Raw genomic sequence first — 17379 nt, 5'->3', positions numbered from 1 at the left:
CTGTTTCGGGCATGGATGTATGTGATGTCCTTAGGTGAGTTAGGTTTAAGTAGTTCTAAGTTCTAGGGGACTGATGACCTTAAATGTTAAGTTCCATAGTGCTCAGAGCCATTTAAACCATTTTGAAGATTAATGCTCCTATAACACTTTCATGGGGCACCTCCGAAGTTACTTTTATGTCTGAAAACTCCTCTCCGTTCAAAATGTCGTACTGTGTTCTGTTTATAAAAATTCTTCAATCCAATCACACAGTTGGTCTGATTGTCCACAGGCTCGTATTTTGTTCATCAGATGGTAGTGTAGAACTGTATCTAATGCTTTCGGAAGGCAAGGAAAACGGCATCTATCTCGCTGTCTGTATCCACTGCCTTCTGGGTCTCGTGGACGAACAGAGCGAGCAGGGCTTCACATTGTTGTTTTCCGAACCCATGTTATTTTCGGTCTCTAGAAATGTCGTAATACGCAAGCATAAAACATGTTCAAAATTCTACAACAGACCAACGTCAGAGATATACGCCTATAGTTTTGTCGGTCTGTTCGACGAGCTTTTTTGAAAACGGGAACGATCTGTGCTTTTTCCAGTTCTTAGGAACGCTTTCGCTGACCTAGAGCCCTGCAGAACACTGTTGCGCGAAGAGGGGGGAAATTCTTTCGCGTACTCTATGTAGAATCGAATTGGTTCTAGACCATCTACAAATAAGTCTAACAGAAATGTCCCTGTAGAAGAATGGGAGGTGCGCGAGTCGTCACGTAGTCCATGGAGTCGAGATAACGTCCTGTTAGTACTGTCAGAGCGAACTTTTACAAATAACCGTAGGTCACAAGAACATCGCTATTAATTTACGGCCATAAAATTGGTGCGCGGATGTTTTCACCGAAAGCGAATGTGTTTGTAGACCCCTACTAGTACAATTTCAACCGAAAGAGTGCGCAAATTATTCCTTCGACGATGTCAACTTCGTAGCGATTTGAGGGCAGGACTTTCGTGCACCACCAGGAAAAAATATAATTAGAGAAAAAAATCCGGGTAAATGGGAATAGGACTCACGCACCGAGGGTTCCGTACAAACTTAATTATGTATACGCATAGTTCATCCATCCCAGGAATCGAGAATTTCGACGATTTTTTCCTGTTATCGATATCGATAATGGCAAGATATAAAAATATGTGACGTAAATGGCCGTATATTTCGATTGCATTAACTTAGAAGCTTAAATTTTCTTCGCGGGGAAGGGGCCATAGACCTTAGTTGGCATCCGAAAGTTTTCATTTCTCTCAAATAAAGGCCCTGTATGGTTCTGAAACTAATTCTGCACCATTCGTGCTGCTAAATAATGGGCATTTCAGGTAACGTTTATTGGGGTGGATAGCAATCAAGCACACTTCTCTCCAAATTAGACCACAAAGGCTCAATAACACTGAGATCTGGTAACTGTGATGGTCAGGGGAGATGCGACAGTTCATCCTCGTGCTCACAAAACAACTATTTGATGATACGAACCGTGCGAACAGGGGCGCTGAAGTCTAGGAAAATAACATCACCATGGGGTATCAAATATTGTACCGTAGCACGATGGGATCGACCTGATAAGCCAAAACGGTTACAGAATATTCGGCCCAAAACGGTCACAGAATATTCGGCAATAATACGACCTTGTGGAATAGCCATAAGACCCACTGAACACCATGATATGACTCCCCAAACCACCGATGTACCGCCGCCATGTTTCACTATTTTAAGATGTAAACTGGGCCATAAATTTCAAATACTGCGCAAGAAGACTCATCCGTTCAGATGAATTTCTTCCATCGTTCCATACTCCACGGCTTATGGCTTCGGCATCACGTTACCCCGCATCAGTGGTAAGTAGTTTTGGAATCACACCTCGCCCTGCATTTCGCACCTTACGGAGCTCCCTACGTGTTGTTTTGATGCTGATAGGTTTCGCGAGTGTGCAGTAATTTCTGCAGCTGTCGACCTCTTATTTTTCGTCACAGTCCTCTTTAACGACCGTCTGTCACGATTACTCAACATACATATTTCTTTCTGTGTTGTTTTTCCACTATTTCCCGTATGCGGTATAAATCTTCGATACGGCGCTTCTTGAAACACCTCGGTTACGTAAGTACCCGCCAAACGAGCACCCACAATTTATCCACGTTCGAAGTCACTTGCTGTTGTTGTTGTTGTTGTTGTTGAGGTCTTCAGTCCAGAGACTGGTTTGATGCAGCTCTCCATGCTACACTATCCTGTGCAAGCTTCTTCATCTCCCAATACCTATTGCAACCTACATCCTTCTGAATCAGTTTGGTGTATTCATCTCTTGGTCTCCCTCTACAATTGTTACCTTCCACGCTGCTCTTCAATACTAAATTGGTGATCCCTTGATGCCTCGGAATACATCCGACCAACCGATCCCTTCTTCTGGTCAAGTTGTGCCACAAATTTCTCTTCTCCTCAATTCTAATCAATACCTCCTCATTAGTTATGTCATCTACCCATCTAATCTTCAGCATTCTTCTGCAGCACCACATTTCGAAAGCTTCTATTCTCTTCTTGTCTAATCTATTTAACGTCCACGTTTCACTTCCATACATGGCTACACTCCATACAGATACTTTCAGAAACGACTTCCTGACACTTAAATCTATACTCGATGTTAAAAAATTTCTCTTCTTCAGAAACGCTTTCCTTGCCATTGGCAGTCTACATTTTATATCCTCTCTACTTCGACCATCATTAGTTATTCTGCTCCCCAAATAGCAAAACTCATTTACTACTTTAAGCGTCTCATTTTCTAATCTAATTCTCTCAGCATCACCCGATTTAATTCGACTACATTCCATTATCCTCGTTTTCCTTTTGCTGATGTTCATCTTATATCCGCCTTTCAAGACACTGTCCATTCCGTTCAGCTGCTCTTCCAGGTCCTTTGCTGTCTCTGACAGAATTACAATGTCGTCGGCGAACCTCAAAGTTTTCATTTCTTCTCCATGGATTTTAATACCTACTCCGAATCGCCACTTAGCTCCTACATAATGCACTCGCAGCTACACAGAACACTGTCCTGACGACAACTGATAATTGCAACACACTGAAGACATTGCACTGACAATTGCAACACACTGAAGACATTGCACAGGTGCGGTTCATAGTCATATACAACAAATACAACAGCGCAATCTACAGACATTGCTGGTAGCTACTTTTATGTTCAAGCATGCATTTCTCTCGGGGTTTCCGTATTTTACGTCCACCCCCAGTACTTAGTGATAATACTCGAACAGTTTTTTTTAGTATTTTTTTTTTCGTTTCCTTTTCGTTTTCTCCGACTTGTCCCCGAGATCCCACGCAGCCCTTGGTGGACGCTGGGGTCATTTGGTGCGGCGTGCGGTTCAGGGGTGGCCGCGCGCGCACGACTAGCTCGTAAAAGACACGGCGGAAGTAAAACAGTGGTCCCTGGGGTCGGGGAGAGCGCTGGAATTAGTGCCCCTCCCGGGGCGGGCGCGGGAAGCAATAGCGACCCCGCGGCCAGGGGGCGCCCCACGTGCGCTGCGCGGAGGCGGCCACGAAAATTCAGTTTCCGCGTCTGCGGGGGAGCCGCAGGGCGCTGCGAAATGAGGACGCATCGCGCGCTGCCGCAGCCACCGGCCGGAAGCAATATCCGGAAGATCGGCGCGCAGCGGCACGGGGAAACCGTCACCCCCTTAGCCTGCAAGCTACGCGTCTTGCTGCGCTCTTGTTACTTCTTGCCTTCAGACAGAGCCTGGCTAAAGGTCGGGCTGCGCCTATTTGCTTTCAGCGGTTCTTGTTACTGCAACATTTTTTCAGCCTTTCGACCAAGTACTTACGATGGTAAATTGGTACCCATCTGTTCCTCACTCCTGATATACACATCTCGTATGTCGTCTCTCTCTCTGTCTTCTTTGGTATTAAAGTGTTCCGTTGTTAATGGAAGATGTGGCCGGGATTGTTTGGAAAAAGGTAAAGGATATTTAATAACCGCATCTACATGGAGACCCTGCAAATCACATTTAAATGCCTGGCAGAGGGTTCATCGAACCACCTTCACAATTCTGTATTATTCCAACCTCGTATAGCGCGCGGAAAGAACGAATAACTATATCTTTCAGTACGAGCTCTAGTTTCCCTCCATATGTAGGTCGGCGTCTACAAAATATTTTCTCATTCAGAGGAGAAAGGTGGTGATTGGAATTTTGTGAGGAGGTTCCTCCGCAACGAAAAACGCCTTTGTTTTAATGATGTCCATCCCAAATCCTGTGTCATTTCAGTGACACACTCTCTCATTTTTAGCGATGATACAAAACGTGCTGCCCTTCTTTGAACTTTTTCGATGTACTCCGTCAGTCGTGTCTGGTAAGGATCCCACTCTGCGCAGCAGTATTCTAAAAGAGGACAGACATGTATAGTATAGGTATTACGGTATGTTGTTAATTTTTACTTTATGGACCGTCTGACAGCAACTGAATGACACACAATTTCATGCCAAATGCATTCCGCCTTTATTTTCTGCAATTATGATGCTTAAAAAAATGGCTCTGAGCACTATGCGACTTAACTTCTGAGGTCATTAGTCGCCTAGAACTTAGAACTAATTAAACCTAACTAACCTAAGGACATCACCCACATCCATGCCCGAGGCAGGATTCGAACCTGCGACCGTAGCGGTCACGCGGTTCCAGACTGAAGCGCCTTTAACCGCACGGCCACACCGGCCGGCTATGATGCTTAGTCATCATGGTGTGGTACACCAAAGAACCAATAGATGGTGCCGAATTTCTTGGATTACAAAGGATGTAACACAGGGCTACAATTGTCTGCCTCTACTGTTCCATCTCTACAAAGAAGAAGCAATGACAGAATAAAAGCAACATTCAAGGGTTGGACTAAAATTCGTGATGAAAGAATATCAAAGATAATTGTAGTGCTATTTTCATCGAAAATAAATCATAATTACAGAACTTGTTGAGTGAAATGAACAGTCTAATTAGTACAGAATATGAACAGAGAGTAAACCAAAGGCAAAAGTATTAAGAAGTAGCAGAAATAAATTAAGGATAAATTTAACTTCAAATTTGGGGACCACGATTTGGACGAATTTAAGGAATTCTGTTACCTTGCAAGAAAAATAACACGTTATGGACGAAGCAAGGAGGAGATGAAAAGCAGACTTGCACATGAAGACAGTGCATTTCTGACCGAGAGAAGTCTGCTAGCATCAAATATCGGTCTTAATCTAAGAAATTCCGGAGTACGTGCTTTTGGAGCACAGCATTGTATGGTAGTGAATCCATGGGCTGTGGGAAAACAGGAAAAGAACGGAATCGAAGAATTTGAGATGTATTGCTACAGAAGAATGTTGAGAATTAGAAGGGCTGATTAGGTAAGGGCTAACGAGACTCTCAGCAGAATCGTCGACGAAATCTGACAGGAAGAAGGGACAGGATGATAGGACATCTATTAAGGCATCAGGGAATGATTTCCGTGGTACTATCGGGATCTGTATAGATAAAGCTGTAGGGAAAGCCTATAATAGCTGAAAGCTCACGGTGTGTGACCATGAATTCCTGATGTACAATTTACAGAAACAATAAGTGAAGAAATATCATCTGGATCACAATTTATTTTATTAACGATGACCATGCGGCACCAGAGCTGAAGATGGTCTGCAGTGTAATCGATAGTCGTTTACAGAAGAAACTGTGTTGCAGCCGGAGTTTCTTCATTTATTGTAACAACTGCTACCACAGTTTCCAAGACATAGCGTTATTCACGAAATTTACAGGAAAATATAGATAAGTTTCAGTTACAAAAAGCACAGAAAATACACGTAAGTGAAAATAATTATGTTATGAAGAAGATATACGTAAAAGTAGGGCGCCCAAGGAGGAGTGTACAATGTAAACGCCGTGAATTATTAGTCGGGAGTCAAACGAGTTACGATACAGATGCAGTTACTTGCAGACCAACAACCGTAAAGCGCCGAACTGTAGCCTTAGTTTGTCTGATAGTTAGCGCAAGGAATAAGGGTAACTGCTGACAATACTTGAACTACGAAACATGCACTAGCTCTGAAGCGTTGCCCCACGTTGTGGCTTGATTAAGTCTTTAGTGGCTGCAAGTTGGTATCGCAAGAAAAAATTTGCGCTCTACTGTTACATGAGAGGTGAGCTGATGATCTTCCGCAATACGCGTAGTAGTAATGCAAGTTACCAGTTCTAAAATTTGGCCAGTCTCGTAATAGGTTCAAATGGCTCTGAGCACTATGGGACTCAACTGCTGTGGTCATCAGTCCCCTAGAACTTAGAACTACTTAAACCTAACTAACCTAAGGACATCACACACATCCATGCCCGAGGCAGGATTCAAGCCTGCGACCGTAGCAGAGTCTCGTAATAGGCTCGGGACAGCTCTTCGCTTTGTAACGACCACTAGAAGTCCACTGTTGACAAGGAATTAACCTGCAAACACTCAGCGGGAGGTGAAGTCGCTTTTCCGGTTTATAGACAAAAGCGAAGAGGGCATGAAATCTTATCTCAGATCTGAAAGAAGTCTCAGATCTTCAGATATCGTTTGTTAGAGAATTGACTCTAGACATAGATAAGACAACGTGCACTGTAGAGGGTTAAATTTGCAAAGACATTCCCCTTGCACTCTTCAACAGCAGACACAAACCTCCTGCCTTGTCATCTTCACTGTTTCGTTATAAATACAATTACCCTCGTATCGTCGCTTTTGTCATCATTTTCACAATCTATTATTTTTATTTATATGTGTGGTACCTGTTCTTCCGGACATGTCCGGAAGAACAGACACCATACATATAAGTGAATGCGCCTTGACGCCCATTAATGATCACTCAGTGCAGATTCACTCTTCGCTCCATCGCTTGTAGGATTCAACGTGAGGCTGCGAGCAAGGGGCCCTAAGTCGGTAGTATGCAATAAGATAGGAATTTGGGTTGGACGTGAAGTGTGCTCAGATAGCCGAAGCAGTTAAGGCGACCGTTCGCGTAAAGCGGGAAATACGTGTTCGAATACCGGTCTGCCACCAATTTTCACTTGTCATTTAATTCAATGACCGATTGTAGCTAATGCCGGAATTTCAATTCGTCATAATGTTGTTATTACTACTGCAACTGGATTTAAAAAAAATTCTTAGTCTACCTTACGCCTGTTGCCATGTGTAGGTCAAGTAAGTCTCTTTTAGGATAAGGCCGGAAGGCAGGATCCTCTGCCTAAAAAGTATCTCCAAGTATAAAAATTTTAAGCAAGCATTCACAAGACAGATTCTAACACACCACATGGAGCACGTACTACTCTTACATTTGTTGTTGTTGTTGTGGTCTTCAGTCCTGAGACTGGTTTCATGCAGCTCTCCATGCTACCCTATCCTGTGCAAGTTTCTTCATCTCCGAGTAACTACTGCAACATACATCCTTCTGAATCTGCTTAGTGTATTCATCTCTTGGTCTCCCTCTGCGATTTTTACCCTCCACGCTGCTAAATTTGTGATCCCTTGATGCCTCAGAACATGTCCTACCAACCGGTCCCTTCTTCTAGTCAAGTTGTGCCACAAACTCCTCTTCTCCCCAATCCTATTCAGTACCTCCTCATTAGTTATGTCATCTACCCATCTAATCTTCAGCATTCTTCTGCAGCACCACATTTCGAAAGCTTCTATTCTCTTCTTGTCTAAACTATTTAACGTCCACGTTTCACTTCCATACATGGCTACACTCCATACAAATACTTTCAGAAACGACTTCCTGACACTTAAATCTATACTCGATGTTAACAAATTTCTCTTCTTCAGAAACGCTTTCCTTGCCATTGCCAGTCTACATTTTATATCTTCTTTACTTATACCATCTCTTACATGTCATGAAGAAAAACAAACCATTCGAAAAAGTAATGTGGAAAATTTCACAGACTTAACAATTCGTATGAAAACATGGAATCAATACAAAATAAAATACAGCAGTTTGAAGTTGACCTCGAGTCTTTGAACTGCACAGTAGTTTATGACAAAAAGTGGCGAATGTTGGTCCATACGCTACAAGCACCCACCGAGGTATAAAGTCTGATTGTCTAGAACGTTATCAGGTGCCTCCCTGCAACTCTTGATATGCCGATCAAATCAGCGTGGCGAAATCAGGTCTGGTTGTGCATTATCCCGAAAAGCGACCAGATGCCGTAGCGCCACTGCAGGCGAGGCTGGGCAGTTGCAGTCACTCTGTGAAGAGACAGGCCGTGTACCTGGGCAGGCACTAAACCGCGATGTCACCACGTGGCTAAGTGCTGCCTTCCGATTACCAAGTCGGCATATGCGCGCGCACGTAGCGCTTTGAGCTTGCCTCACAGAAGATGCTACGGGAACTTTTCAAACAAGTATTTTACGTGTGTGTGTGTGTGTGTGTGTGTGTATGTCTGTGTGTGTGTGGCCAATGTTGCGCCATACGACGAAGTGCGTTTACAGCCGGTTCGGGGCATCAGGCACACAGCAAACCGAGGCAACAACGTTCTAACAAATCTGCGGTGAAGTATTCTCTAGATCCAGCTTTAAACCTAACCGCAGCACTCTCTTTCAAAATATATGATCTGCAATGCTGGATAGCGCTGCACTTTTCTAAATTTTTGTAAAAACTCGAAAATTGCGTTCACTTGTTACTGCAAACGAAGTCAATAATGTTGAAAGACGTGGATTGTTATTTTCGATTACTTTTATTTATTTTTGCGATAAAGGACTAGTTCTCGTCATTATCAACTCTACATATTTTTCGTGTTGCGGATGGACTATATGAACGCTGTTTAAGTAATCTAAACCGTTAGAATATTAAAAATGACAACTACGAGCTGTTTTTGTTGTTTGTACGAGTATTTTGCGTCATTCTTCGTGATTTGCTGCATCACTATCATCTAATTTGTAGGTAAGATAAATAATTGTCATTTGTATCTGGACTTTAATTTTCTTTTTTTATGAAATAGGTTTCAGGATAGGAGGATCCTGCTTTGATGGTATTTTTAGTCTAAAACAACGGGTAGAGAAATGAAAACCTTTAACTTAACCCTGGTCTACACTTAACGTTTTGTCGTCAGTCTTGCATGGCCATGAAAGACTGACGACAAGACACACAAATCGCGCAGCTACTCTATTTACAATTACGCTCAGTCTCTTGATCAGTCGTTCCGAAATAATCAAGGAAGAAGAACTGTTAGCGATGACGGGTGCGTCATGTGCTCTTAACCTGAAGCAGAAAAAGTCTACACGTAGTTTCCGATGGTACCAGGATTGGTTATTGGACAGATAAACATTCTCCCGTTGTATTTTCTACGACGACTACGGCAGGAATCAGAAGATTGACGTAATTATTAATTATATATATTTCAAATTTTAAAGGTGGCAGGGGTAAAATACAGGGAGCGAAAGGCTATTTACAATTTGTACAGAAAGCAGATGGCAGTTATAAGAGTCGAGGGACATGAAAGTGAAGCAGTCGTTGGGAAGGGAGTAAGACAGGGTTGTAGCCTCTCCCCGATGTTATTCAATCTGTATATTGAGCAAGCAGTAAAGAAAACAAATGAAAAATTCGGAGTAGGTATTAAAATCCATGGAGAAGAAATAAAAACTTTGAGGTTCGCCGATGACATTGTAATTCTGTCAGAGACAGCAAAGGACTTGGAAGAGTAGTTGAACGGAATGGATGGTGTCTTGAAGGGAGGATATAAGATGAACATCAACAAAAGCAAAACGAGGATAATGGAATGTAGTCGAATTAAGTCGGGTGATGCTGAGGGTATTAGATTAGGAAATGAGACACTTAAAGTAGTAAAGGAGTTTTGCTATTTGGGGAGCAAAATAACTGATGATGGTCGAAGTAGAGAGGATATAAAATGTAGGCTGGCAATGGCAAGGAAAGCGTTTCTGAAGAAGAGAAATTTGTTAACATCGAGTATAGATTTAAGTGTCAGGAAGTCATTTCTGAAAGTATTTGTATGGAGTGTAGCCATATATGGAAGTGAAACGTGGACGTTAAATAGTTTAGACAAGAAGAGAATAGAAGCTTTCGAAATGTGGTGCTGCAGAAGAATGCTGAAGATTAGATGGGTAGATGACATAACTAATGAGGAGGTACTGAATAGGATTGGAGAGAAGAGGAGTTTGTGGCACAACTTGACTAGAAGAAGGGACCGGTTGGTAGGACATGTTCTGAGGCATCAAGGGATCACATAATTAGCAGCGTGGAGGGTAAAAATCGTAGAGGGAGACCAAGAGATGAATACACTAAGCAGATTCAGAAGGATGTAGGTTGCAGTAGGAACTGGGAGATGAAGAAGCTTGCACAGGATAGAGTAGCGTGGAGAGCTGCATCAAACCAGTCTCAGGACTGAAGACCACAACAACAACAACATTTATATAAGAACATAGAACGGTACTGTAAACTGTCAACGCTTGTAACCCTAAAAACTGAAAAAGAAGCTAGTGTCATGAGGGCGGCTGTCAGACCCCACGAGAGACTCACCGCAACGTTATGGGTTTTAGCGACTGGCAGGAGCTACAAGGACCTCAAATTGCTTAGTTTTGCATGAGGGACTGAATAAATAATAGTTGTCGGCCACGAAGATTAAAAGCGATTTTTATTATTTAACTCCTTTCGGGATGTTATATGTCAGACCGTGATCTTCGACACTCAAAAAGGAAACTAAATCAAAATACCACAAATAACGTTTTTAAACTTCTTCCATTCCAGCTCAAGACCTCACAAACGCTTTTATTTTCACACTCTCTTTGCTGTAACACGTTCGAAATGAGTTGATGTTTTTTATGACCAACTCTTTTCTTGCTTCACTATAGACTTCTTTATCTTTACTAAACATAGTGGCGTATGTCTGGTTTATCTTGTCTCTGTTACTGTAATCATTAAATTTTACTTGCCAGAGTTGACTTTGGTACAGCTCTATGAACTCCGTGAAGAATTCGCGAGTTCAGTTTTCGCAAATCTACCACTTTCTTTGGCCACTACATACATTAAAATGACAGCTGGAACACCTAGTGTAACCGATAGTAGACTGGCAGTGGAGCTAAGTTTGAACGATAAGACTGACGTGTATCTACATTCACGACTTGTCAACAGTCTTGCATGTACACAATGCTCCATCCCACCACTCTCGTCGACTTTGTCAAACTTCATTCTGTTCATGTAAGACTCCCAAACCTCCGTCCACACGTAACGTTTTATTTGACAAATTTGGCATGATCCTGCAAGACTGACGAGAAAACGTTGCGTGTGGCTCAGGCTTTATAAATGCACTTAGCGTTTGTAGATTATGGAAAAGCTGACCAAGTCAGTTCACATCTGCTGTGGGAGATTATGAAAAAAAGAGGCTTCCCAGCTCATCTAATTAACTTATAAGAGTTCTTTACAAAGAAACAAGAATCATAATCGAAGATGGAGATGACTTGTCTAAACAATTAAAAATATCACATGGTGTAAAACAAGGATGCAAAGATCCAGCATCTAAATATGTGACCTCGTCAAGGCTTGGAAACAAAATATCACCTACAGCATCAAGATTTATAGGAACAAATATTTTGACAATCTACTACTTGCACACAACCAAATAATAATTGAAGCAAATGAGGATAATCTTCAAAGAGTCATTTGTCACCTTAATTCGTTGGCTTTTAAATACAACAGGAACATCTTCACAAACAAAACAAAGGTTAAGATCTGAAATTATAATGCATAATATAATATTGGAACAGGTAACCCACTTTCAGTATCTAGGCTGCAACATAGAAAAAATTTCGACAGTGAAACTGATAAGAAGATCCTAAAATTTAACACAGTCTGTCGAACAATTAGACAGATGAAGTTTCACAAAGTAATGGCAGGGTCTACTATGCTCCATGGATCTTACATCATGGTGCCAACGCAAAATGATATGAATAGGGTCCTAGCTGAGGAAACGAAGTTTCCCTGTCGTGGTAAAGGGTGCATCAGACAAGACCACTTCGGAAATGAAGACATTAGAAATGAATTAGAAGTTAATTCAGTGCACAATGAAACAAATATAAACAGGACTAGATGCTGGGAACTTGTAGATATAGTGCATCAAAATAAATTTCCAAAACAAATTCTTGAGAGCAAACCGAGAGAGACAAGACAGAGGGAAAGATCATGAAACGGGTGGCTGGAGCTTGCTGCCCCGAGCATGTGAAACCACCTAAACCACGAAGGGAGGAGAATGAGATATTTTCGGAATAATTCTACAAGGAAACGATTATTATTGTAAACAAACGATTATTATTGTAAACATTTGTTTAATTAAGACTAGCTTACATAGCTGTAAATACAGGGTCCAGTCACATTAACGTGACCGCTGCCTATGTTGCCAAAATGGCTCTATCCAAAACCAGCACACTGGATTCGCATTCGGGAGGACGACGGTTCAATCCCGCGTCCGGTCATCCTGATTTAGGTTTTCCGTGATTTCCCTAAATCGCTCCAGGCAAATGCCGGGATGGTTCCTTTGAAAGGGCACGGCCGACTTCCTTCTCCCTAAACCGATGAGACCGATGACCTCGTAGTTTGGTCTCTTCCTCCAAACAACCCAACCCAACCCAACCCAAAACCAGCACCAAGGCAACGGTGGTGCACCGCCGGTCAAAGACGACAGGGGCGAAAGACGGCTGTGGAGCTGTGTACGGGCGAATAGACATGCAATTGTTAAGCAACTGATCACCTAGACGAATCAAAAGGATGCAAATAGTGTCCTCTCAAAGAACGTTCAGGGAACGTTGCTGCGTATGGGCCTTTACACTGCTGTTCATCGGTGACGAAGACTGGAATTTTCACGCAAATACCGCAATAGACATCCACTCTGTGTCGAAAGATGGCCTTTTCAGATGAATCGGACAGAAAGCAAACAACATTCAGCAGTCGTCGGAAGGGACCAGGCCGGACGAGGAAGCACTATGGTCTGGGGAATGTTTTCGTGGCATTCCTTACGTGATCTCGTCATTCTGGAAGGGGCAATGGATCAACACAAGTATGCATCTATTCTTGGGGACCAAGTCCGCCGCTACGTTTGCATTTCCTCGTTAAGTTGGAATCTATCAGCAGCACAAAGCAGTGCCACACAGCTCGAGAACACGACGATGAGTTTACCGTACTGCCCTGGTTACCAAACTCCCCGGATTAAAACCCAACCGAGAGTCTGTGATGCCGCCTCGATGGGGCTGTTCGCGCCACGGATCCTCAGCCGAGAAACTTAGTGCAGATGGTCACAGTACTGGAGTCGGCATGGCTCCATCCCTGTCGGTACCCACTACAATCTCACTGACACTTCCTGCACGTCTCGCACAGGTCCGCACTGCAAAAGGTGGTTATTCGGGCTTTTGACAGGTGATCACATTAATTTGACTGGACAGCGTGATACGTGGCGCCGTTGTCACCAGTCGCTTCTCTATAGTCCTTTAAGATCTCTGTGATCGACTCTACAGGATGAAAAGAATTTAAACCGACAAACTCTGGGAGGTTGTAGGGGACATCAAAACAAATATTTTTCCCTAATGTCATTTTTTCCTTTGAGGAGTATTTAAACCGGTAGAGGAAGATTTCTCTGGCGGCAAATTAATTAACCCAACACTTTTAAATTTTATGACCAAGAGACATTAACACAACCCGATTTCAATTACAGTAGATTTTCAAAAATGCCTCCATTTACACGTAAACAAAGGTTACACCGTCGGATCATGTTCGGTCTGACACAGGCAAAAACCCCAGGAATATCCTGAATTGTTCCTGCTGCTGCTACTATCCGGGCAACCAGATCCTCTTCTGGTGCAACAGGAGTTGCTTAAACAAGGTTGCGCATCTCTCCCCGCATAAAAAAGTCCAGAGGGGACATATCTGCGGATCGAGCAGGCCATGATACAGGACCACCTCTGGCAATCCACGTTTCTGGTAACTGTCGGTCCAGGAATCGACGCACACGACGACTAAAATGTGTCGGTAATCTGCTAAATGATCCGGTTTCATGCAGACGTTGGTACACAGCAGCAAAGGTCGAATGATGCGGGATACGGCGATTAGGATGTAGTACGCACCAATCATATCAGTGTACTCACTCCAGGTGTATCGCTCCATTAGTAAACAAAGACAATGCACCACTACACTGGTGGACAGCAATTGCCTACAACTGAAGAGCGTAATACGCCCTCTAACAACTGAATATCGTAATACGGCCTCTGACAACTGAAGAGCGTAATACGGCCTCCACCGGTTTAAATAATCCTCATAGGAAAAAAATTACATTAGGGAAAAATATTTGTTTTGATGTCCCCTACAACCTCCCAGAGTTTGTCGGTTTAAATACTTTTCACTCTGTATATCGCGTGACCGCGGTTTTTCGCTTTGGTCGCTTTTCGGCTGTTTAGGAGCACGACGCTGTAGGGAGATGGCTGGTTCTAGGTCTGTTGGTTGGCGCTCCGGTCTGCAGTCGGGTTGTCGGCTGTCGCTCTTTGCACATGGACTGCGTCTTTCTGTCACTTGGGCAGGGGCTGCGGATGGAGACGTGCGTGCGGTCGGCTAGTGTGTACTGCGTCTCTCTAGTGGGAGGGCGACGCTCTCATCTGTGCTGCTAAACGGTGTGAACATGTGAAAGTGACTTTGAAATGTATAAGCCTGCAACAGGATACGCTACAGAATCAAACAGTGGGAATTATTCGGGTTCTTAAGCACAGCTTATTGAACAGTAGTTACCAGCGTGAATGAGGTTTGCCTGTTTTGGACGCACTTGAGATATGGGCAAGGAGTATATATCTAAGTGCTTGTCTGTGCACTCCGAAATAACCATAGGTTCGATTTTCTGGCTCTCTTCTGGCATTTATGTAATGTGTTCAGAGGTGAACAAGAAGAGGCTTGATAATGACCGAGCGAGGTGGCGCAGTGGTTAGACACTGGACTCGCATTCGGGAGGACGACGGTTCAATCCCGCGTCTGGCCATCCTGATTTAGGTTTTCCGTGATTTCCCTAAATCACTCCAGGCAAATGCCGGGATGATTCCTCTGAAAGGGCACGGCCGACTTCCTTCCCCATCCTTCCCTAATCCGATGAGACCGATAACCACGCTGTCTGGTCTCCTTCCCCAAACAACCCCCCCCCCCCCATCTCAACTGAGAAACAACTGAGCTTGATAATGAAAAATTTGTTGTGTGCTAGAGAACTGACGTATTGTAACTGAGTGTGTGTTTATGGAATATATATAATTAATCGCCTCTGGAGTTATGTCACGAGTTAAGTCACGAGGGCGTGATTTAGCACTATGACCAGCTTCTTATGTTTGAGTATATTATCACTTCCTGCTCTGGCAGTAATAAGCCTGTCTGCACACATTATTAATGACAAAGTAGTACAGATATTTAAAGTGGTTAATTCTGAATGTGAATGGCTTGTGGGTCCCTTGTAGGCCTATTCCTGTTTTAAATTTTTCTAATGTTTTAACGATTGTGTTACTCTGGATACTTCCCAGTTGCTGCGTGGTTTTATGTTGTTTCAGTGGTATAATCAGCGGTGCGCGTCGTCCGTTGTAGCTGGTCGTTTAACTGGGGCCAGTTTGAAATGTAACCGATAGCGCGGTCGCTGTATTTATTAGTAGACTCCAGTTCTTCAGCGAATTTGAGTATTTCATTATTTGTTCCTGGTGACGCCGAGGCGTCCGTCTTTCCTCAGTTTCCGCGCGCCCCTGATGTGTCGTTACTTGTCACTGAAATTTTGTTATACATGAAAGATGTCTTGCATTGTACAGGGTTTTTAATATTTTATTCAGAAAGAAACTGTGAGTTGTTTCTGCTGTTTTATCTTAAAAGGTGTCCCGATTCTGTGGAGGTTTCCTCAGTAAACTATTTATTGTTTGTATGGGTCTTAAGATTTATGTAAAGAGGATTTTAAAATTATTTGTTATTTGGTGTGGGCTTTGACGCCCGTAGACATTTTGTCTGTTTAGTAATGTTTCAAATTCTGGGTCAATTATGTATATTATTCTGGGGTAACAGCAGTTTGCCGTTGTCGTACAGTTGTTAAATATAATCTGTTGGAAATTACAAGCCAGAGTTTGTATTTGCGTGATAATTATTGCCTTGTCTTTATTGAGTTGAAGTATCCTTGAGCGTCCGTCCCACGTCTCACAGCGTATAAATCATGTCCGTCATTCCTGACTCTCAATGAGAATTGTTATAAAAAGAACAAACTGGGTGCTCTGAGACAGCAAAACAAATAAGCTCACCGACCAAATAATTATTCACACCCAGTAGACATAGCGCTAGTATCGCGTGATGCTGTCTCTACCGTTGATAATTACCTTACTTCGGAGAGTAATACAGTCCACAAGTTTCTTCTTAGTTCCTGTATAGTCTCCAATATGCAGGGATGTCAGCTGCTATTTTTTTTACATACTGTTCCAATTGTCCCAGGCATGTTATATGGGTTTAAAATCTGGTGTCTTCGAGGTGTTGGAGGATGCCAGAGTGTTCATCAAACCAGAACCTGTGGAGGTGGCTGTTGTCCTCTTGGGGAAGATGACTGTTGTCCTCTTGGAGGACGGGTGTGTCCATAGCGTACTCATAAAGAAGATGTAAAAAAAAAGGACAACACTTTGTCAACGAGAAAGTTGAAATAAATATCCCGATGGGCCCAATTATGGTGCGACAAACACCGCCAAAACATCACACAACCACCACCGATCTGAACTACAGCTGACACTGATCCAGTCCGCCCTGTTCTGGAGTACTGTTGTAAGGTATGGGATCCGTATCAGATGGGATTGACGGACAACATTGAAAAAGTCCAAAGAAGAGAAGCTCGTTTTGTATTATCGCGAAATAGGGGAGAGTGCTACGGGTATGACACGCGAACTGAGGTGGTAGTATTAAAACAAAGGCATATTTCGTAGCGGCAGGATGTCATGAAATTTCAGTCACCAACTTTGTCTTCAGAGAGTGAAAATATTTCGTTTGTGCCCAGCTGCATAGAAAGAAATGATCATTGTAATAAAATAAGACAAATCAGAGCTCACACTGAAAGACTAAAGTGTTCATTTTTCCCGTGCGCTGTTTGAGAGTGGAAAGGTAGAGAAATAGCTTGAAGGTGGTTCGATGAACTCGCTGCCATGCAGTTTACTGTGAATTGCAGAGTAATCATGTAGATGTAGACGTAGTTGTAGATGGCGTCATATGGATGCGATATAGAGGGACATGGTGTCAACATACCACTCTCTCGCCCGTTGTAGGCTTTTTAGGCCGTGGAGCCGCGTCAAGTAGCTCCTCGATTGACATCACCTCGTTCCTGCCCTC

Source organism: Schistocerca nitens, chromosome 5 (assembly GCF_023898315.1).
Source record: "Schistocerca nitens isolate TAMUIC-IGC-003100 chromosome 5, iqSchNite1.1, whole genome shotgun sequence".
Lineage (NCBI taxonomy): Eukaryota > Metazoa > Arthropoda > Insecta > Orthoptera > Acrididae > Schistocerca > Schistocerca nitens.
Note: the sequence above shows the minus strand (reverse complement) of the source record.